Genomic DNA, 25,600 nt, shown 5'->3' with positions numbered 1-25,600 from the left:
TTCTCCAAAAGATCCTATTGTCTTTTGGCTTTAGTGTTAATATGATTAAGCTTATAATGCATATGGTTTCTACAACTTTGGTTGCTATGATGGTCAATGGGAGCTCTACCGAATTTTTAAACCCTCTTGGGGCTGAGGCAAGGTGACCCCTTATCTCCAATTATATGATGGCTGACTGTTTGGGGAGATATATTGGGAAGATTGTTCCTAAAGTGGAGATTCAAGGTTTAAGACCCTCATTTCATCCTCTTATCTTGTCTCATGAACAATTTGTGGATGATACCATTTTCCTTGGAAAAGCTGATGTTAGAGAGGCAAGGAATCTTAAAAAGCCTTTTAACCTTTACTCATCTACTACTAGACAACTGATTAATTGGAACAAGAGTTCCTTATTTTTTATCAACACTCTAGTTGCTAGACAGGGAAATATTGCTCACATTCTTGGGTGCTCTATAGGATCTTTTCCATGTACTTATCTTGGATTACACTTGGGGTTGAGTCCCCCAAAGAGTTTTTGGGAGGATCTTATTAAGAAATTAAATAAGAAGCTAGCTGGGTGGAAAGGTAATTTGCTAAGTCAAGATGGTAAAGTCACTCTCCTCGACGCCGATCTTTAGAGTATTCCTACATATGGTTTGAGCCTCTTTAGGATCCCAACAAAATTTGTTGATGCAATTGATAGAATTCAAAGGAATTTCCTTTGGTCTAGAATAGAGGAGAAGAAGAGAATGACCTTAATTACTTGGGAAAATATTTGTAAACCTAAATTGGAAGGGGGATTGGGTATAAGATTGAAGTTAGAAGTATGAACAAAGCTTTATTAGCTAAACAAGGTTGGAGAGTCTATCATGATAACAAGGAATGGAGTTCTATTTGGAAACATAAGTACCTTTATGAGGCTCCTTCCTTTTCTGATTTTCTTTCCTACCCTATTGTTCCTTCGTATTCTATAGTCTTGAATGCAGTTCAGGGAGCTAAACATATTTTAAACAAAGGGTGCAAATGGAAAGTAGGTAATGGGAGCAAGATCAAGTTTTGGGATAATGAATGGCTATTGGATCATCCTTCGATTGAGGATTTTGATGATAGGAATTTTGTTGAAAGGTGTAAATAGGATTATGGTGAATTTGTGGAGAATTACTGGGTTCATAGTAAATGGGTCAATATTGGTATGATAAATAATGATTTTTCTAGCATCTAGTTGGCCTTGAATGTTTTAAGCCTTTACCCTCAAAACAAAGATATTTTGGTTTGGGGGATTAAACCAATAAGATGCTTCAAGGTCTCATCCATTTTCAAATTAGAGGATAGAGGAAATACTACTATGTGGGCTAAAGCATGGATTAAAGGGCTTACTCCTAAAGTCAATGTCTTTTTTTGGACTTTGCTTCGAAATGAAATTTTAACTCTAGATAACTTGCAAAAGAGAGGAATCTACTTGGTGAACAAATGTTGTCTTTGTAAGATTGACTTTGAAGATAGGAAGCACCTTTTTTTAAACTGTAGTTTTAGCCAAAATGTTTGGAGCTATCCTCTTAACTACTAGAATTTAGCTTGGGTTCAGTATAGTGACATTGATCAATGTCTTTAGGGCTAGACATGTCCAACTAAGGATGTTGATATAGGTTTTATTTGGAATATTTCTCTACCTCATCTCTGGTGGGATATTTGGAAGGAGAGGAATAATAGAATTTTTAGAAATAAGGAGACTCCTAATTGGGTATTGTATGCACCCAAAAATGGTCACCTAGACTATGGGCCCCCATTATTCAATTTATCAATTTATCAAATTTTTTGAATCAATGGTTTGTAATATTTTATTAAATCAATTCAAATCAATTTCCTTGATCAAATTTGATTTATTTCATTTCTAAGATTGATCATTTTATTCCAAGTCTTATTTAATTAAAAAAAAATCTTCTCTTTTAATTAAATAAAATAAAATCCCCATTTAATTTAAAGAAATCCTCTCTTTTAATTAAACAGTTCATCTACATTTAATTAATTAAGAGAAAAACCTCTCTTTTAATTTAATTAAATATCTTCTATTTAATTAAAAAGAACTTGCTCCCTTTTAATTAAATAAAAATCCCACTTAAATATCTCTTTTGATGAAAAAATGAAATAAAATAAATTCTTTTTATTTAATTTCTCTACACTTAAAAAAGTGATCTAAGTGGGATTTATCTTTCCACTTTCTTCTCAACCACTCCTGTTTTCTCATTGGTGGAATTTTGTCTCACATGGATCAAGCTCTATTATCCCATATTGGTTGTGAGAAGCCTCTCACCTCCATAATTTCCTTTATAAGGGAGAGCCCTCTCCTCATGTTAGACACCCATGATTATGCTATCGTTATGCTGCAGGTTTGAAGAGCAATTTTTGAAGGAGTTTGAATACAAAAGCTTTTGTGGAGAACGTCTATTTTCTTGTCTTTTTCTCTCTTGCACCCATCATGGGCTTTTAGCTTAGATCTTGCATTTATAGATTAGATTTTGCTTTCATAGATTAGATCTTATTTTCATGCATATTTGAAGATCATGGAGACTAGCATTCTTGCTTTTCCTCTTTGAATCTCTCATCTCATGGTGTACTTGCATGGGCACAAAAATAGGTCAAACTGAGGGCCTCCATTGCAAACCCTTGCACTCTATGGGTAGAGAGCTATGGATCAATTTGTGAGGGCTCATTCTTGAGTTTTCTTACATGTAATGATTCATAGAAGTGTGACAACATTTTAGCACACAGGTATTAGTCAAATATTATCAAATCTATAAAAGAGAACTTTAAATCTTAGAGAAAAATGTTTGCTGAGATTCAAATAAGTAATCCTATGAATGCTAAAGGCACTATAATAAAATAGAAGGATTAGAGACAAAATGTAAAGTGGAGATCTCCACCTATGGCTAGATTAAATGTAATTTTGAAGGCTCTGCTAAAGGGAATCTTGTAAAAGCAAGATGTGGAGGTGTTTTGAGTGACCACTACAATAGGGTTGTGGATACTATTGCATTACCTATAGGCAAGTCTACTAGCCATAAAGAAAAGGCAATGACCGCTTTGTTCACTACGAGGATGGCAGTGGAATTTGGTTTTTAGAATCTTTGGTTAAAAGGTGGCTCTCTTAATATTATTAATATATTGAATAACAAGAGTTTGACTACTTGGAGTATTGAAGGAAGTAAATGGAAATAAAATAAATTGTGGATAAATTTGATAATTTCTATGTCTCTCATATTTTTTGGGAGGGCAACAAAGTTGCTAACTCGATTGTAAATCATGCAGTCAATAGGGAAACAAAGTTGAGTTGGCAAGATGACCTAAGCAAGGAAGTGGAGCTGATCACAATTGTTGATTTTAATATGACACATGCTAATGAATGAAAGATCTCGCAACATCAAGCAATTTATTAAGGGAAGTGATAGGTTTGTGGCAAGAGTATCCCTAGGTGGTACTTTTGTATAATTATGGATTATAATTGGAACACATGCAAGGTTAAAGGTTTCTTAGAAATCAATAACACCTTAATTTTATTTTTGGTTACCATTTATCAGTCTAGTTGTAGGTGTGGAGCTGAATACAAGATGAGAGGGGAACCAACAAAACAAGAGCCGAATAATTGCAAACAATGGAAGGCAAATTAAGATGTTTGGGATATACTAGAAAAGGGAAAGTTGAGGCTTATGTTGAGAAACTTCAAGGGTATAAGCCACACATTATAGAGTCCTTCAAAAATTAGATTAAAGATAGGGTAACGCTGCATGGGGTCACTATGAAATTTTTAGAGGAGTTCATCACTAAGGTTATGAGTCTTCTAATGGAGGGTCTTAAATTCAACAAGGAAACTAGTATCTTGAATGTGACCTTAAAAAAATTCCCTAAAACTGATGAAGAGGAGAAAAAGTTGGAGAAGAATGGTGATTTTACAAGCTAAGCCAAATTAAGGTAATCTAGAGGGATGTTTTATCATGCGTCCACGAGTATTCTATTCTAGATGGTAGAGCTAAGAGAGTCCACAAGTTTCATTTTTTGTTCCTAAATCATTTTAGGTATAAAGATAGAATCTCTTTTCCATTTTACTTGAAGTAATCTCTGATACAAAGCCTCCAAGCACATAGGAATAAGGATTCTCATCCTGTGCTCCATGAGGGCTTAATCTTTCTTATTGATAAGTATTATAAAAGCAAGGCTGTTAAACCCTCTTCGATTTTGAAGAAAAAATGGATAGTGTTTGGTAATGAACCTCACTCAAAGAAAATGGTCAAAAGTGAGGAAGGCACTAGTGATAGCAAGAGTACCAGAGAGGGTCACAAACGAGAGATTAAAAAATAAAAATGTTGAGGAAGTGACAAATTCTAAAAAAATTACGAAGGGTGATAATTAAGCCAAAATGGGAGACCTTAGCTTGAACTTGGAAGGTTATTCTAGGAGCAAGGGCATTTCAATTGATAAGGACCATCTAGAGGAAAGTAAAGATAGAAAAACTAAATCAAATGTAGGGTTTGAAGCTTTAAATGATGATGGGGGGAAACAAAGTGTTTACTTTTCTCCTCCCAATACCAAATCTAGTGAGGAGAAAATGGACATTGACACAGAAAAGAATAACAAGGGTAATTTCCTTGATATGAAAGAGCATAGTCCGAGTACGAAGAAGGAAGCAAAGCTTAATGAGAAGCAGGTTGCTAACACTGACATCTAGGTCAATAATACCATTGACGTTGTGATAAGAAATGAAGAAGGTAGTAGGGATGACCCTCACCATGTGAAGCTTTATTTCCTTCATACTACTAAGCTAAAAGTAGAGGCATCCCTATAATTGGACTCATGGCTATACAAAAAAATCATGTTGCCCAAGAAAAAAGTTGGGGTTATTTTGAAAGAGCTAGACTATGAACGTGCTATGAGAGCTCACCTGGAGAAACAAGTCAGTAACATCCCTGACAAACTAAAGGATTAAGAGTTGGAACTCCATTAACTAATTAAGGATAATGAGTGTTGGATACAATTGTTAATTGTGTGTTGTCTTTGATGTTACACAAATGTCATATCAGCCATCAAATAGAGTCTACCAAGCTCAGACGGTCAGCAAAGCAATTTATAGTGACTATCGAGCGTTCTTGAACATTACATAGAAAGTTAGCTCTTATCGAGCTCACTCGGGCATCAAAGGATTTTGTAGCAGAAAGTTAATGTTAACTAAGCTCCCAAGGTTAACAAAGGGAAAGTCAATAACTACCAAGTTCGCTCGGTCATCGAAGAGAAAGTTAGCTTTTATCGAGCTCACTTGGTAAGCGAAGGAAGGTCAGTGTTTATCGAGTTAACTCGGTCTCAGAAGGAAGTTGCATGGTTTGTAGTGTTTACCGAGCCTCACTTGGTTAACACTGGGGAAACTATTCTAGAGCAGTGGTCACCGAGTTGGGTTAGGCAACGAAGAACTTTATGGTTCTAAAGAATCAAGTTTAATTATTTTATGCAATGTTTGAAGCCGACTGATTTAATATTTTTCAGTTGTTGTAACTTGTAATTGAGCTGACTTGACAATCTGTAAAGTATATGTGAAAGGTCAAGTTGTGAATTCATAAGAAGAGTTTGGATGCATAAGAGTGTGAATATATGGATATGGAATGAGCGAATATTGAATATATGAGAAAATGTTGAAGAAGGATTAGATATGCTTATGGAGCTACAAAGTTGTATTCGATTAGTGAGGATCTAATGAAGCAAAATAGAGATCTGTATTCAACAAAGATAAGTTGCATATATTTCAGATCACTTCATTGTTGCTTTCTAATCATTGTAACAATGATTCAAAATCTCTTAACAGAGTTGGTTTATCAACCATTTTGTAAATCCTCTAACAAGGTGACAATTCAGTTGAATTGTTTTAAAGACCTCTGACAAGGCCACTTCTAACAGGGTGATTAAATCCTCTAACAGGGTCACACCTAACAGTGTGTTTTGTAACCTTTAATAGGGTTGGCTCCTAACAGGGCTCACTTCATAAGAGTGAAAATTGGTAACTAGTTACTTGGTGATTTTTTCCAAATTGGGTTTCCACGTTAAATCTGGTGTCTCTTGTGTTCATGTTATTTCTTTATGCATTCATGTTAATCACTTTAAATGCTTAATAAGTTAAACAAAACATCTATCAAGTTTCAGCATTTATTTGTGTGGTTACTGAGTATCAACAACAACTATATTTTAAGACATCTAAGGATCTATGGATTTATTTTTGTGGTAACTGATTCACCCCTCCCCTCTCAGTTACTCCATCTCTATTTCCAACAATTGGTATCAGAGCTCTTGGTGCTTGCAGGATAAGATTTCAAGGATCTAAGCTAAAGATCAGGATGTCTTATAAGAGGGAAATTCCAAGACTTAATAGGGACAACTTTTCAGCATGGCAAGGGTTGATGAGACTTCATCTAGCTTCTATTGGAGATACATGACTAAAATACCTTGATGAAAAATATGCAGAACCAACTGGTACACTATCTGTCAATGATATTGCTGAAAAGAAGACCGATAACATTATGATGATAGATATAGAATCTACTCTGAGTTATGAAGAATTTGATGATATCAAAGACTGCAAATCTACTTTTGAAATGTGGAAAAAGCTGAAAGAGATCTATGGAGGAGATGATAATGTTAGAAGAGCCAAAGCAGAAAGTCTGAGAGGACAATTTGATCAAATGAGGATGAGAGAGGATGAAAACATTGCAAAATATGTTGAAAGAGTCAAAGCATGTGTTAGTGCAGTCAAAGCATCTGGAGGAGATATCAAGGAAGAGACAGTTATAAGTAAAGTTTTCAGAACTCTACTTCCCATTTATGCAATTAGAGTTTCTGCAATTCAAGAAAGAAGATGTGAAGCAAATCATAAGATAAATCTAGAGGTTATAGTTGGAAGATTGACTGCATTTGAACTAGACAATTTTGATAACTATGTTCCAGCTTCCAAGAACATTGAATTAGCATTTGAAGCCAAACTTTCACTCAAGGAGAAAGGCAATAAGAAATCCCAGTCAAAAAGTGAAGATGAATCAAACCAAAGTTCAGACAGTGATCTTGAAGTAATTGAAGCCCTTCTAGCAAGGAAATATTCTAGAGGCAAAGGAAAATACAAAGGTAAAGTACCCCTAATCTGTTTTTCATGTGAAGAAGTTGTTCATATTGTTGCTAGGTGTCCAAACAAGCAGAATAAAGATGAGAAGAAAGATCAAAAATGGAATGGCAAGAAAAATTTCAAATCATTCAAGGATAAAGGTAAGAAAACATGTTTTATGGCTAAAGATTCTAATGATTCTAATAATGAAGAAGAAGATGAAATCGTCTACATTGCTGTGAAAGATGAATCTGATAATGATGAGGAAATGACACTCATTTCTCATATGAGAAAAAATGATACATGGATCATAGATAGTGGTTGTTCTCATCACATGACTGGTGACAAAACTAAGTTTGAATACTTTGAAGACTATGATGGTGGCAGTGTAAGATTTGGTAACAATGAACCTTGTTGTATAAAAGGAAGAGGAAGAATATCTCTAACCAAGGAGCTTATATGTAATAATACCTATTGGGTAGAAGGACTAAAGCATAATTTTTTAAGTGTGGCACAACTACTCAATAATGGATTCAAAGTAGAATTCATGCATGGTAAAGCAAGACTGCTAGATGGCAAAGGAAAGTTAATTGGATCAGGTACTCAAACTAAAGGTAACTTGTTCTATCTTGAACTAGGTGAATGTTCATGTTTCATTGCTCAAGTAGAAGAAAGTTGGTTATGGCATAAAAGGTTGTGTGATGTGAACTTTGATAATCTAGTAAAGATAAGCAAATTCAAGAAAGTAAGAGGCATTCCTAACATAAAGAAACCTGAGGTCGGTCTATGCAAAAATTGTTAGATTGGAAAAATGGGAAAGACTAGTTTTAAAAGTAAAAACTACCAGTCTAAAGATATATTAGAAATTGTGCATACTGATTTATGTGGACCCATTGGAATTGAAAGCTATACTGGAGAAAAGTTCTTCATTCTTTTTGTTGATGATTACTCAAGAATGATGACAGCCATGTATCTAAGAAACAAATCAGAAGCATTTGAAAAGTTCAAATGGTATTTGGCTAGAGTAGAAAAGGAAACAAGGAAAAGATTAAAATGCTTGAGGTTAGACAGAGGTAGAGAATTCATTTCACATGAGTTTAATAACTTTTGCATTGAAAGAGAAATCAAAAGACAGGTATCAGCCCCTGAAACACCTCAACAAAATGGAATAGCTGAAAGAAGGAACAGATCCATCATGGATTGTGCAAGAACTTTAATGATTGAAAAGAGCATTGCTATCAAATATCGGAAAGAAGCTATCAGCATTGTAGTTTATACCCTGAACCAAGTACAGTTGAAGAAAGACTCATTCAAAACCCCCTATGAGTTATGGTATGACTATAAACCTAATGTAAGTTACCTTAAAGTATTTGGAAGTAAATGTTACATTTTGAAAGAATCTAGAAAAGGAAATTTTGATGTGAAAGGTGATGAAGGTATATTCTTTGGATACTCATGCAAAAGTAAGGCATATAGATGTTTGAACTTGTCTACTCACAAAGTCATAGAAAGTGCACATGTGAAAGTTGATGAGTTTGCAGAAAGGACTGAAGAAGAAAGAAAAAGGCAACCAGAAGATTATAGAAGGTTTGTCTTCATTAAACCTGATATAGTACCAGTTACATCAGAAAATTTGGAATCTTCTACTCTTGAGTCATCTGTAACTGACTTACAGGAAGTTCAAATCGAGCCACAACAAATCGAGTTAAATTCAATGTCTACTGAGCAAGTGTTTACCGAGTCTGAAGGACCCGAGCCAGCATCTACCGAACAAATATGTACTGAGCTAGAACAGACATAACCTGAAGTTGAAATGCAAGAGGATAATAATGAAATCCATTCAAAAGGCAAGGAACCTATATTAGCTAAATATGTCAGGAGACATCATTTAGTAGATCAAATCATTGGAGACAAATTTGAAGGAACCATGACAAGAAGCAAGTTGAAAGGTACTTGTTTACTTGCTGATTTTGAATTTAGAAATATCAAAGATGCTTTAGAAAATGATAGTTGGATTGATGCTATGAATGAAGAAATAGAGCAAATAGAGAAAAACAAGACATGGACTCTTGTACCTAGGCCTAAAGATAAAAATGTGATTGGAACCAATTGGGTATTTAGAAACAAGTTGGATGAAGATGGTAAGGTATCAAGAAACAAAGCTAGATTAGTATGCAAAGGATATGCTCAAGAAGAAGGAATAGACTATGGAGAAACTTTTGCTCTTGTTGCAAGATTGGAAGGAGTCAAAACCTTACTAGCATATGCTGCTCACAAAGGATTCAAAGTTTATCAGATGGATGTCAAGTCAGCATTCCTCAATGGTATCCTGGATGAAGAGGTTTACATTGAACAACCTGAAGGTTTGTTGATCCAGATAAGAAGAACATGGTCTGCAAATTACACAAGGCATTGTACGGTCTGAAACAAGCTCCTAGAGCATGGTATGAAAGATTGCATAACTATCTTATTCATATTGATTTTCAAAGAACTAATGATAACAGTAGCTTGTATATTAAGGAAAGATTGTCTTGGTAGAAATATTTGTAGATGATACTGTTTTTACAAGGAATGATGATCTGTGCAAAGAATTCTTAGAACAAATGAACAAGGAATTTGAAATGTCTATGTTTGGTGAGATCAAATTCTTTGTTAGTCTTCAAATTCAATAGAATAAAAATGGTATCTACATCACTCAATCAAAATACATCAAGGAGATATTGAAAAAGTTTGGAATGGAAGATTGTAAACTAGTTGGGACTCCTATGTGTACCGGATTAAAACTTACCAAGGAAGATGAATCAAAAGAAGTAGATCAAACATTGTATAGATCTATGATTGGAAAATTGCAGTATATAGTTCATACTAGGCTAGATATTGCCCTTGTAGTTGGTATTGTAGCAAGATTTTCAGAAAAACCAAGAGAAAATCACATTATGGCAATCAAAAGAATAATGAGATATTTGAAAGGAACTGAAGAGTATGGTTTATGGTATAAGTTTGGAGGTAATTTGGATTTGAAAGTGTTTACTGATGCTGATTGGGCAGGAAACCTTGATGACAAAAAAAGTACAAGTGGAGGTGCATTCTTTCTTAGAAAGAGGTTGGTTTCTTGGATAAGAAAAAAGCAAAATTGTACATCTAAATCTAAAACAGAGGCAGAGTATGTTGTTGCAGCAATAAATTGTTTTAATATTGTTTGGTTTAAACAGTTGTTGGAAGGCATGAAAATGGAAATCAAAGAACCAGTTGTTATGTTCTGTGATAATACAAGTGCAATCAACATATCTAAGAATCCAATGATGCATTCCAAAACCAAGCACATTGCAATAAAATATCATTTTGTCAGAGAATTGGTGCAAGCTGAGGAGATCAGATTGGAATATGTTCATACAAAGGAACAAATTGCTGACATATTCACAAAACCATTACCTAAGGATGCATTCCTTTATCTAAGAGGTAAATTAGGGGTCACTCCCCTATCTGAAGTTCACTAAAATAAAGTTTTAGTGATGCATCAACTTATACCAGGTTGAAGATCTATCAGTTGATGCAGCATAAATAGGAAATATTGCATATGAATCAGTACTAAAGGTACACTGAAATTTATTTGAGTTGAGTTGTCTTTGGCATGTGTTGTCAAAGAGGGAGAGTTTTTACTGTCATATCTCTTTGAAATTTGTTTAAAATAAAGAGTTTGCCATGTAATTCCTTCACAGAGAGATTACTGTAAGAGGGAGAGTTTTCTATCTTAGAGGGAGAATTGTTATGAGAAAGACTTGTTTTCAAATTTCATTTTGCTATGACATGTTGTGTTGCCATCAATGCCAAAGAGGGAGATTGTTGGATACAATTGTTAATTGTGTATTGTCTTTGATGTTACACAAATTTCATATCATCCATCAGATAGAGTCTACTGAGCTCAGACGGTTAGCAAAGCAATTTATAGTGACTACTGAGTGTTCCTGAACATTACATAGAAAGTTAGCTCTTACCGAGCTCACTCGAGCATCAATGAATTTTGTAGCAGAAAGTTAATGTTAACCGAGTTCCCAAGATTAACAAAGGGAAAGTAAGTAACTATCGAGTTCACTTGGTCATCGAAGAGAAAGTTAGCTTTTACCGAGCTCACTTGGTAAGCAAAGGAAGGTCAGTGTTTACCGAGTTAACTCGGTCTCAGAAGGAAGTTGCAAGGTTTGCAGTGTTTACCGAGCCTCACTTGGTTAACACTGGGGAAACTATTCTGGAGCAGTGGTCACCGAGCTGGGTCGGGCAGCGAAGAACTTTATGGTTCTAAAGAATCAAGTTTAATTGTTTTATGCAATGTTTGCAATCGACTGATTTAATGTTTTTTAGTTGTTGTAACTTGTAATTGAGCCGACTTGACAATCTGTAAGGTATATATGAAAGGTCAAGTTATGAATTCATAAGAAGTAAGAGTTTGGATGCATAAGAGTGCGAATATATGGATATGGAATGAGCGAATATTGAATATATGAGAGAATGTTGAAGAAGGATTAGATATGCTTATGGAGCTGCAAAGTTGTATTCGATCAGTGAGGATCTAATGAAGATCTGTATTCATCAAAGATAAGTTGCATATATTTCAGATCACTTCATTGTTGCTTTCTAATCATTGTAACAGTGATTCAAAATCTCTTAACAGAGCTGGTTTAACAACCATTTTGTAAATCCTCTAACAAGGTGACAATTCAGTTGAATTGTTCTAAAGACCTCTGACAAGGCCACTTCTAACAGGGTGATTAAATCCTCTAATAGGGTCACACCTAACAGTGTGTTTTGTAACTTTTAATAGGGTTGGCTCCTAACAGGGCTCACTTCAGAAGAGTGAAAATTGGTAACTAGTTACTTGGTGGTTTTTCCCAAATTGGGTTTCCACGTTAAATCTGGTGTCTCTTGTGTTCATGTTATTTTTTTATGCATGCATGTTAATCACTTTAAATGCTTAATAAGTTAAACAGAACATCTATCAAGTTTCAACATTTATTTGTGTGGTTACCGAGTATCAGAAACAACTATATTTTAAGACATCCAAGGCTCTGTGGATTTATTTTTGTGGTAACTGATTCACCCCTCCCCTCTCAGTTACTCCATCTCTATTTCCAACAATGAGAAAATAATGGAGTAGGCTACTTCTAGTTTGTGCACTGTGATGGCCAGTTTGGGCAAGAAAAGAAAGGAGATCATGTCTCCAGACACTGTTGGGGTGAGGAGTCCAGGAAGGCCTAGCAAGAGAATGAGGTAGAGTATGAGGAAAAAGTTTGCTAATGCTCCAGAGGTTCTCATTTCTGCCACGATTGATATTATCTAGAGAATTGCATAAGTAGGCAAGGAGGTGGAGAAGAGCATTAAGGAGTTGCTGTAGGTGTTGGTCATGGTTACTGGCATGCTTATTGCTAGTCCATGTGGTTTTGCTAGTTTTGTTTTTAATTTTCTAGCTTTTATTTAAATTGTAGGTTTCAGGTCTTTATAAAATCTAGGCGTGTTTGGTTTAAACTTGTGGTTTCAAGTCCTTGTAAAACTTAGATTTTTTTTTTTGGCTTTACTCCAGGTTTCAGGTCCTTATAAAACTTGGTAGTCCTTAATGTTGATCTTTTTCTTTTGTTAGAGGGTTTTGAGTCCCTTCAAAACCCATTTTTACCTTAATCCAAAATAATAACTCATATACATACATAAGAAATACAATAATAGTTACATCTCTTAAGGGTTCCATAATGTATAATCACACACATAAGTTTTGATAAGATTAAATCTTATAAGCAAAAAAAGTTCATGTCATAGAATAACCATATGTATAGAATCACATGAAAGAATATGCAAGTACATAAGATGCCACATGGCATAACCAGAATGCACACTCATCCTTTGCACACATCACAAGGTATGAGATGTTAACAGAATATACATCATGATAAGATACAACATCCCATAGGATCTCAAATAAGAAAAGTACAATATACCTATTGGTACCCATATGGACCTAGTATTAAAACTTTCAGTGTGGAGTCTTGAACTACTTCGAACTAAGGTTCAAAGTAGTTTTAAGTGGTTCAATTTGTTGAAGTAGGTTTAAATGGTTCATTTTGATTTGTCTTGCTTCTTTTGGTTTGAGGCAGTACACCCTATAGGTACAGATCATTCAGAGGTGCAAGCTAGATTTTAGAGGTTTAATAATTTGTATGATTCAAAATTTAGAAGCATGCAAATTCAAGAAACTCACATATCAGATCAGGACATTCATATTCAAAGAATAGGTTGAATGCAGACTCTCTGGCTCAAAACATATGATTCAAATTAGTTTGTGAAGATGCCTCTAGGTACATGCGAGTACATATTGGTTCAAATGGTTCAAGGAAGCTTATATTACATTTGGTTTATTTCAAATAAGTTCACAAATATACAAATGTGATAACTCATAGTTCATTTTCAAATATGTCAGCCCAAAGTAATCAAAAAGATGCTTTGATAAAGTGAATAAATGTTATGGTATTCATAATGGTAAGATCATTATCATATGTCACGAGGAAAACATAAAAGAGGAAGTGTTTTGGTTTCATGTATGAAAATGGAGGACAAGTTGTATTTGGCAAGGAAGATACAAGCTCAAGATGATCCGACTTCATTTGAAAATGATGGAGGTGAGCAAGATAATTTTGTTGATGTTCTTACTACCATGGAATCATAAATAGAAGTATATTTTGAATGGAAAAATGAGCATAAGCATTAGTTGGAACAAAAGTCCAACTTCATTTATAGATTTTATAGTGAAATATCATAATACTCACCTCTCATTGATTGCAAATCAAATGTTCAACAAGGTTCTTAACCTCTAATGCTATTTTACTTCAGCAAATTGGATTTTTTGACAATCATATAGACCCTCAAACAGTGACCTATAACTTTTGACTCAGACATTATTTTCAAAATCACTTCAATGAGGATATGGAAAACTAGGATTCTGACAACATATCCAAAATTTAGTAAGATCCAATGGAGGAATAATTAGTTATGCCTCCCATACTAAGACCTATTTTTTCTGTTAGAGTTATTTTAATTTTGCCCAACATCAAGAATATTTTTTGGAATAATATAGTAATGTGCCACTTGTCCAAGTCTCATTTAATATGTCAAATTATTTTTATAAAAATTTTACATCAATGTTTTATAACGTTATCAAAATATAAATGAGAGAACATAAGAAGAGAAAAGGGGGTAGTCAAATAAGAGTTATGTGATTCCAAGAATCAGTTATGCAAACTGAAAATACACATCAACTGGCTATTTATGAAGGTATTTTCAAAGCACTAGGGGTTCCACTTTTTCTTCTCGAGACTGCAGACTATGTGCTACAACAAGAGGGAAAAGAATTGTTCCAGATTTTTTTCATTTCTTGTGAGGGAGGGAAATCAAAGCTTGTTTCTAAACTATGTGTTAGAGGAAAGGATAAATTTTGATTTGTTTTATGTAATGCAAGGGAAGAGTTTCAATTTTCTTTAGATAGTGACTTTGACTGTAAATGTGTAAGAGGATCTTTATTGTCTTTAAACTTTAGAGAAGGGAGACTAGAGGATAATTGCATCAAAAATTTGATTATGAGGTAGTTTCTTTCCACTGATCACGATCTTTGTATTGTTTTCAGTTATCTCTAAAATATATTTTAATGTCACTATTTTCTAATTATGTTATCATTTCAAGATATCTTTAAATGCTCTAATTTTTCATTTTCTCAAGAGGATGGAAGATACATTCTTCATTTTCACTTTGTAATGAAACATCTAGGCAAATAGACTTTGTGTTATTTGCTGTTCTTTTCTTTTTAGTCACTTAGTTTTTCCATCTATTTCGTGTTTATGAATAGATGTTTGTGAACCTTTTGTTCTTTCTGGTTAAAAGCATCCATATTTAAATTCATTTTAAATTATGTGTGGGGAGCTGTACCCAATAAAATTTAGAGGAAAGTTATCAATCCAATGATAACCTATCCAACTGTTAGTGCTGATTCAATCTTTCTATTTGGGAATTTAGAGTTAATTTGTATTTGTTTCTTTAGAAGACAATATGTTCACTAGCAATACCATAATATGACCATAGAACATTATCACAAGACAAGAAGAATATAATAAGGTACATCCAACATCGACATCTAGTTGTCAGATCTCAATGGTATAAGAAACATTACCACTCAACCTTGTGGAACCTAAATGGCCCACTCCCACTGTGCCAAGGAAATAATCCAAGTCCCAAATGGATAACAATCCAAAGTCATAACAAGAATCTAGGTCAAGGAATCCTAATAGCAATCTATCCAAAAGGTACCAAGTACATAAGTAACATCTAATCGCAAAGGCAAAAAAGACACGTAGGAAACCTAATATGCATGTGGGTAAGTGTCATCCCATGAGTCAACTCTAAGGTTACGCTCGTAGTCTCTCTAGACTCTGACCCCCTAGTGACTCTATGCAACATCAATATCCTTTCTTACATACAAGGCATACTAACGAGGCAAGGTTGGAACCAAGCATCCTCTCTACTCCCATCCTAGCATGTACTAGCACTCGAGGCATGGACGAGGTAATACACTAACTCTTGTTAATTCATTTGAACCCCATTAATAAAATGATAGCATTTATTAATACATCTTACAATGGGTTATGTAGGCAACCTCATTAGGACTCCAACCTCCATTACAAGCCACTTCCCAACTTACACATTGATAACCTACCCTAAGCTCATAAAAAGTATATCTCATAAAATTACAATATTCACCTCAGTCCTATACAAGAAACTAGAAAGCACCAATAAATAACTGATTGAAACCTCATAGGTTATACCAACAAAATCACAATATTCACCTTAGTCCTATAAAAGCAACTAAAAAGCACTAATAGACAACTGATTGAGAACCTCATAGGTTACACCAAGAAAATCACAATACATGAGCTTACACAAAAGAACTCGATCTTATCACAAAAATACATGAATATAACACATTGGTTGGGAATGAAATAATAGTGACAAAACAACATCACATAGCAGAATCTTAAAACCATCACTTCCCAAGCCTCTAGTAAATAATCCTATTTGGCCAAACTACTAGGTTTCCCCAAAAAAACCATCACAAGATAAAACATGACATTTCGACATACATTTAAAACAAGTGTAGTTATTTAGTCATTTTGTTTTTTAAATATAATTCCATAAAAAATGATTTGTGTCAAATTCAAGTTTTCATTTCATAATCATTTCATAGTTGGATAACGATTATCAATCATGCAATATTATCATGTTATTAATTTAAATAATCTTGAATCATGAATTATTTAATTAATAACATGAATGTATATTATTAGATTAAATCTTAATATCAATTTCATTTCTAAAATATTAAACTTCTATTTAAGTCTAATATTAATATTTACTTTTCTTTTAATTCATAATTCAACTCGAGATAACTCAAACTTGAAATTATAATTATAATTAAACCATTTATAATTTCTTTCATAATATTTAAATATTCATAGCTAGATGATTATATAGTTAACTCAACTATCACTCTTCTTAAAACATAGCTACGTCACAAACATATATTTATTAACTTATAATTTCACTTGCATTAATAAATATATAACAAGCTATAACCCACTCAGAGTTTTTAAAAATAATTAATATTAAAAACCCACTTATAAGAAAATAAGTAGTATTTATTTATTTAATTTTCAAAATAAATAAATAACATTTTTTAATAGGTAAAAGCCTACAACACAATGGTAACTTGCGAGCCTCTAATGTGGGAGGTCATGGGTTCGAATCTACCTATGCTTAACATATAATAATAATAATTAATTTCAACAAATAATAATAATAATAAATCTAGGCTTCAACCATTTACCGATTAAAAAAATAACATTTTTAAATTAATATAATAATTAATCATAAAAATCTTTTTAATTTAAAAAAAAAAATATATATATATTATATTTTTGTAAAATTAAAATAAACATGCAATTAGTATTTTTGCATGTTTTTTGGTCTCTCAAATCAAGCAACCACAATATACTTAGTTTTCTATATTTAGTATATTTATTAGTTCCTACCGAATGGTAGGATACTATAACACCCACCAGGATGCTTTTTCTCATTTTGCTTTTAACCAATGTGGTAACTTAATTTTTTAGATGGCAATGTATTTTGTATTGTTTTCTCTTTAAATATTTGTATAGTATTTTTGATATTTCATTTTTCATCGATTTTAATTGGTTCATATATCATACAGTAGGGATCTCATGTTTAAGTAAATTTTATAATTATCCTGTATAATTTAGGGTGCATATTGACATCCTATTTGGTACTTCATACAATAGAGTTCCCATCTATCAGTTCACTTTATAATTTATGGAGCATAGTTTTGCATGCATATTAAAAGATGTGGGTTTCAGTTTTTGTATTTCTTTCAGAGACTATATTATGGTACAATTTCCACAATAGAGTTCCCATGTATCAGTCCACTTTATAATTTATGGAGCACAATTTTGTGTGCATATTAATAACTGTGGGTTTTACTTTTTGTATTTATTTTGAAGACTATATTATGGTACAATTTCCTCTATTTGTATAGTAGTTTTCCGTACAATAATTGGCCTTATGATTTGCTAGAACTTAATGCTTTGTTTGATTTTTTCTCAATTGTCTTGTCAGATTCAGAAGTTGAATAAAAATTTCAAAAGTAAATCTTTGTAAGATCTTTCATAATGTGGACCACATTTACAAGTTTTACTATTTTCTTGTTGGACAAGAATAAGCTTTGGGAAAAATGTGGTTTCCATTCATTTGCATGTCTTTTACTTATTATCTTGGACAATGTTTATCGTTGTCAGGCTAACAACATTCAATTTGTCTGTTGAATTTCTATCATCTACAAATTCTATTTATTCATTCTTCCTTTTGGTAGCAATGGTAAAAATCCAGTCTTTATTGTGGCATTTTAGTGGAGTCATATTTGCATTTAGCATATTTCCTCTGAGGTTTTACAATCTTCAGGTATTGTATTATTTTCAGTTAACATTTTTATGAGCTTCTTGGCTATCTGGTATGTTTAGTTTACTAACTGTTTGTGTATTTTTCCCCTTATATATAGTGAATTGTTGGAGGGAGGAATTGAAGAATTGATTTACACTGGTTAGGTAATAGATCATTGTGTTCTTGTTTTTGGCAAACCTTTTGCTTTTTATGTTCTCTATTGTAATTACATTTTCTTTCTCTTTATCTCTTTAGTTTTATGTCCAAAAAGAGATGTTACAAGACCAATTTACACTATTTTTAAATTTTTATTGAGTAAATTACTCCCATTGAATAGAGAAATTTATGTTAAAGAAAACTACAAATCATCTACATTTAATTTAATTTTCTCTTGAAAAGAGCTCCATAGTTTAAATGCTGAACTAGGAAAAAGCACAAACCTATGTCTCCCTTTTGTAAAGGAAAAGGCTAAGAAAAGTATAATTTTTCACCTTCAATGACATAAAATTGGTATTATTATTTTGAATTTGGAAATAAAGTAAACTAATGAAATGTGTAGAAATGGATGAATTTTAGGATTATGATTTTTAATAATTATTTGAAATAAAAATTGATATATTTTCCTAATTTTTATAGATTATTTTTTAGGTGCTGAAAAATGCTAAAAATTAGGGGTCTAGTTCCCACCATAAAACTATATGAAAATAAACTTATTTCACTTTGATCTTAGACTATGTTATAGATACCATGTATATCTAGAACAATAAAAAATAAAATTGGCTTTGGACCTATATTTTCTCTTTTATACGGATTGAAATTTCAACTCACCTAAAATCAATAGTTTTCATCTCCAACCACATTTTTCAAAACAAATATATTCTAACTAGGAGAAAAAATATACATTCTAGAAGAGGACTCTCTCCTCTAAAATGTCATATAATTTATAGATTTTTTTGATATGATTTAATATTTTTTTCTTTCTCAAAACCGACAACTTTTCAAGTGTCAAAATTCGTGGTTGTGAAATTTTTAAATTATAATATACTATATCTAATTAAAACACTATAAAGTCTACATGAGAATATTCTTGACTTTGAGCTCTATAAAATGGTATTTATATGTTATTAAAAAATATCATAAAAAATAGTAAGAGTTATTCAAACACCACTTTTCTTAAATAATTTTATTTCTTTAGGAATTTGGATACAAACTAGTATAAAACATGCATTTAATGGACATTTCTAATTGGAAAAGTGTGTGACCATATATAACTTAGCTAGAATGAATTTATCTAGATGACATGGTTAAACAGAAATTGAATTTTAGATATAAATACTCAAATTCAGTCATTCTGATAAGTCAACCTGAAAGGTGACACAAATTTTTACTTTTACCCAACTAATTTTACAAAAATTAAATTCCACTCCAAAATTGGATTGGAAGCACTTTCTATATGAAATGAGAATTTTTGGTTTTTTATTGTCAATGTTGTAATATCTAGGAGAAAGATGCATAATTAGGGACTTATTCAAGCCTTGAAAAAAAGAGATAATATTCACTGTTGTCACTTAGGTTTGCACCCTTGTCCAAAGCCTATGCATGAGGACAACCTAGTGAAACATGGAAACAACCTCCAAGCTGTGGGACTTGAACTATGAGGTTGAGTCTCTGGAGAAGGCCGGCTTCCTCTTACTATTAGGATGCACCTAACTACTCTTGGAGAGGAAAAGGGAGAAGGAGAGCATGAAAGAAAATCTACCTAATCTAATATAAAGAGGTGATGCACCAAAATAGAGTGTTCAGACCAATCTCTGCCCATATATGCACTATTGAATCAGAATGAAACTAAGGATATACACATTTATACTTACTTTAATCTAATAATCACATGCAGATCAGAAGACCAAGATGAATGACACAAGGAAAGAGAGATTTACTTATATTATCATTCATAGGCGAAGTAGATACAATCATGCAAATCATAGATCTCTACAAAACACTAGTGGAGGCAAAGAGTTCTTGCACTTCACACCAATGGCTAAAAGAGATAAGGCAGAGATCATGTAGTTCAAAGGCAAAGGGAATTTTACATTGGAATCGCAGAGCAACAACAAAGAACAACAGAGAATGATCGACCCTACAAAATTCATAAAGTTTTGCCTTTATAGCTCAGGCATAACTGGGATGTCCTCCAATAGTAATTACTTCACAACAACCTACCATTAAGTCCTACACAGAACAATCATGGAGAAAATCTAATTTGGATATAGATCCAAACGCAATGATATTTGATCTTGGTTGGAACAGGGCCCTGAGAAGATGGAAATGATGCCATAACTGTGCTCTGACCAGGTAGATAGATAGATCGGGGTGGTAGAGTGTTCTTCTTTGTTTTGCATTTACTCTAGGGTGGTTGAAATCGATCATGAAGATTAGATTCATGCAAAACCCTTGACTTCCCCTGTTTCTATCTCATGAATTAGCAAGGTCAGAAAATCAACCTATCTTGGCACTGGGATGAGCCACGTGGACCAACAGTCTTTTATCTTTTCGCCACCTTGCAAAGTCTCCCTAAGTTGACCATGTCTTTCAACTAGCCACACCATCTTGCAAACCTTGACCGCAACGGTCACATTAACTGCCAGCTACATCTAATCATTATTGGCTCCACCGAACCCATTGAGACACATGTCACTGAGGTGTTATGTCAGTATGTGTATCCTCCAAGCAATTTCCCATAGTGAGATAGTGCCCACCGTAGATTTGAACTGATCTGATGATCATGAAGACTCACCGTATTACTGCGCTTTGCCCCTTAAAACTTTTGGGCACACGAAACACCTCAGCACACTTGGCATCCGACTCGGCCTGAATTGGTACCATCTCTGCAGTTTCATAACACTCGGCCCCACCCTGCTACATGTCGTTGAGGTGCTATGTCGCTATGGGTAATATTCTCATAGCTTTCCATAGCGAGATAGTGCCCACCGTTGATCTCTACGAGATCAACGATCGTGGAAGATCCTCATAATACTACGCTTGCCTCCATAAAGTTTTTGGTCTATGAATCCACTTGGCAACCACCTGGCATAACCTGGCGTCCTCATCTTGGCGAGTCATGGTCCCACTGATCCACATGGCATAATGGCGCTATGTCGCTATGGGTAATATCCTTGCAACTTCCCATAGCGAGATAGTGCCTACCATTGATTTCCTTAGATCTACGGTGATCAACAAATTTGTACAATTGTGCATCGAGTTGGCTGAGTGGACCAATGAAAAATCACCATTGTACTATGACCCACCTAACAATTGCCACCAAGGACGAGCCATAATATTTCTTTAGAGAAGGGCGGGCCCATTATCTCATCTGTGCCATGTGTCACTGAGGCGCTATGTTGCTATGGTTAATATCCTCGTAGCTTTCCATAGTGAGATAGCGCCAACCATTGATCTTTCTCAATCTGATAGCGAGAAAGATGGATCTGACCTATCAGTATACCAAATAATAGAACTTGGTCACGTGCCAACCTATCTGACAAATCTTCATTACTGATATCTAATGGGGCATACCTGGGACCCACTTTCTTTTTGATGTCATTGATGTATCATTTTCTGTCTGGGCACTATATCGCTAACGATGAGGAATATAGATTTTTCGATAGCACCATAGCGCCCACTATGGATTTTTCAAAACTCGACACCAGAGAAACAACAAGGAAAGGGAGGACCCACCTGACATGCGACCGAAAGGCGCTATGTCACTATGGCAAAGGATTGTGCAACTTTTCATAGTGAGATAGCGCCAACCGTAGATATCACTTGATCTAACAATGAGGAAGCTGTGAGCCTGCATGAAAAAAATTAAGAAATAAGGACCATCTTAAGGTTTCATCATTTAATTTTTTTAATATTCCTAGGAATGTTTAAAATAATATTAAATCAGAAAGTGACCGTTGAGCGGGCAGTATTTAAAATTCAAATATTTGGCGGGTGGCACAATATGTAACATTTCTAGCAACTCACAGGGAATGCTAGCCTGCTATGCATAAGACCAGTGACTTGAAGCATCCATTGGGCTACAGAGTCATAAAAAATATGTAGATTCTGAGCACTCTAAAACCCTAACCTTACCTCTGAGAGGAAAACCCTAAAACCCCTGTCTTTGTAACTAGAACTAGAGACCAAAAATTCTTTCTATAACCTTCAAAACTTTGAGAAAAATGGCTATCTCATGGAGACAATCCTATGCTTGTGCACTTCTTGGAAAAGTATGGAACAAACTAGAAATGAAACTAAGCTAACTATGTACATAGAATCTAAAACCCTCAGAAACATGGCTTGAGTTAGAGCCCATTAACTGGGATGGCAAAATTTCACCACTAGGCTTGCTTAACTGAAAAGAATTGGCTTGTTTGCAACTGATAATTAGATAGGGGCCACTCCACAATGCATCAAACTTTGAGTATCTTCCTAGTTTTTCCCTATCTGCATCCCATTTCAGAACCAAATCTCCCTCCCTGAAGATCCTGACCCTAGCCTTCCTGTCAAAACTCTTTTTTACTTGCTACTGATGTATCTCTAGGGTCTGCACGGCTTTACTTCTCTTCTCTTCCATCTCCATCAGCTCTGTAATTCTTACTGTCATGGCATTATCTTCAATCAACTCTAGCTGATGAGCTAGCTCTAGGGATGGGAACTCTAATGAAATTGGAAGCCTTGCTTCTCTGCCATAGACTAACACAAATGGTGAATTCCCTATTGACCTTTTAGGCATTATTCTATCATCCCATAGTGCAGTCTTCAATTTTTTATGCCAACACCTCTGGTTATCTTATATTGTCCTTTTCATGATCCTGATCAAGTTCTTATTGGAGGACTCAACCAAACCATTACCTTGGGGGTAATAATTTGAGGATGTGCTCAAATAGATATTATGGTCCCCTGCCCATGCACAAATCTAAGCTCCAACAAAAGACTTTGCATTATTTGAAATAATGGTTGAAGGGGCACCAAACTTGGTCATAATTCCATCAAAGAACTCAACAACTAAAGATTTAGTGGCATCCTTCAATGCAACTGCCTCTGTCCATCTGTTGAAGTAATCTGTAGCAGCTAAAATCCATTTGTGACCTGAATTAGAAGGAGGATTGATAGGACCTATGAAATCTAATCCCCACCAAGCAAAAGGTTGGTCCACCTAAATAGGATTAAGGGGAAGAGCTGCAAGTCTTTGTTTTCTAGAGAAGAAGGCACATTTTTCACACTTCCTCACATACTTATGACAATCATGAAATAGAGATGGCTAGTAATAACCAGCCCTCATGATCTTTATTGTAGTTGTCCTTACTGAGAAGTGGCCACCATCAGGACCATCATGAAGTCCTTTGATCATTCTTTTAGCTTGGTCTGTATCAAGGCATCTTAATAGGGCTCCATTAAAATATTTCTTGAAAAAGGATACCGTCAATTATGACATAAGGAATTGACTATAATCTATACTGTCTCCTTTTAGTTCTATCTAATCCTTGAGGGTATCCATTCCCTAATAAGAAACTCTTCATGTCATCTATCCAATTCCTTGGGTCACCATTTCTCACCTCTTGTTGCTCTGTTAGTATCATAGCAGCTTCCTCATCAGGTTCCTGAGATGATAACATCTGTTTACACAACCCCCTCCCTCTTACCAACTTGGTAATCTAAATGTCAATATCATATTCCTTCACTTTAGTAATCCAGCTAGCTCTTTTCTCACTAATATCTCTGCTCAAAAGGAAATCCTTCACACTAGCATGGGGTACTAACAAATGAATCTCATTATGAGACAGGAGGTGTCTAAATTTCTTTAAGGCTCTGATGACTGCAAGGGTTTTCTTCTCTACATAGCTGTATTTATCTTCATATTCTTTAAGCCCTTCACTAAAGAAAGCTATGGGCTGCTTGTCACCTTTATCATTTCTTTGAGTCAGGATAGCATAAATGCTTGACTCACCACCTAGGGTATAAAGGATGAAATCTTTCTCAAAATTTGGATTCATGAGAGTAGGGGCTAAGGCTATGGCTATCTTGATCTCTTCAAAACTTTCCTTCCCTTCCTTGGTCCATGCAAAGACCATACCTTTCTTGAGCATAGCTGTAAGAGGTTTCACCATGGTAGCAAGATTAGGGATACATCTTCTCACAAAATTTATCCTGCCTAGGAAACTTTGCAGCCCTTTCTTGTGTTTAGGAAGAGGAAGGGCAAGTATTGCTTTTGTTCTCTCTGGATCAATGGTTAAGCTATCCTTAGATACAATATGTCCTAATAATTTTCCTTGGTTAGTAGCAAAGATACACTTGCTTGGGTTAAGGGAAACCCCAAACTCTCTGCATCTTAAGAATACCTGTCTTAGATGATCAAAATGATCCTCTGCATTCTTAGAATACACTATGATATCATCAAGGTAAACTAAGAAAAATTTGTCAATCAATCCTTTGAAGGCCATCTCCATTTCCTTCTGAAATGTAGCACCTGCATTGGTTAGCGCAAATGGCATCTTACAATAAGCATAGGTACCCCATTTAGTTGTAAATGCAGTCTTGTACCTATCAGACTCTTTAACCAGCACTTGATTGTAACCAGAAAATCCATCAAGAAATGAAAATCTCTTTGAACCACTGACCTTGGACAAAATCTGCTCCATAGAAGGGAGAGGATGGCGATCTTCAAGGGAAGTTTGGTTAAGGTCCCTAAAGTCCAAACACAATCTAATTTCTCTGTTCTTCTTCCTAACAGGGATAAGGTTTGCTACCCATGATGAGTGTTTGATAGGGAAAATTATGTGGGCCTCAATCAATTTGGATAGCTCCTTTCTCATTAAGGGTTCAATCTTGGGATTCATTGGTCTTTTTTTTTGTCTTACTGGTTTTACATCATTAATTAAATCTATGGTATGCTGAAACAACCTTGGGTAAAAGCCCTTTAAGTCATCATATGTCCAAGAAAATACATCATTAAATTCCTGACATAGATGAATAAAATTCTCTTGCTCAATTTCAGAACATACCTTACCCATGTTCAAGGATTTTTCATTGGCAATCATGACTGGAATGTGATCATCCTCATCAGTAGCTAGGTTCATGGCCTTGCCTCTTGCTTGGTCATTAGGATTAAAAACACTCTCTAAGGTAATGAGATCCTTAGGCAACTTGTTGGAGCTAAGGTTAATGATTTGGTCACCATATTGATCCTGTAGTCTTGACTGATTTCTCTCTAAAAATTCTACCTCATTCTGCAAGAAGCTCACAATTTGCTCATCAAACTCAAACACTTGCCAATGGATGTTGTTATCAGGGATGGCAGGCCTTACTACCACTCTGATTTGTTGCTTCATCTCCTCCTCAAGATTCCTTGGCACATCATAAGATGCACCTATTGCTGCAAGTCTATCAACATATCTATTTTCCTTTCTAGGG

The sequence above is a fragment of the Cupressus sempervirens genome, chromosome 4 (assembly GCF_028749045.1).
Source record: "Cupressus sempervirens isolate cs-2001-9-10 chromosome 4, ASM2874904v1, whole genome shotgun sequence".
In the NCBI taxonomy this organism is placed as follows: domain Eukaryota; kingdom Viridiplantae; phylum Streptophyta; class Pinopsida; order Cupressales; family Cupressaceae; genus Cupressus; species Cupressus sempervirens.
Note: the sequence above shows the minus strand (reverse complement) of the source record.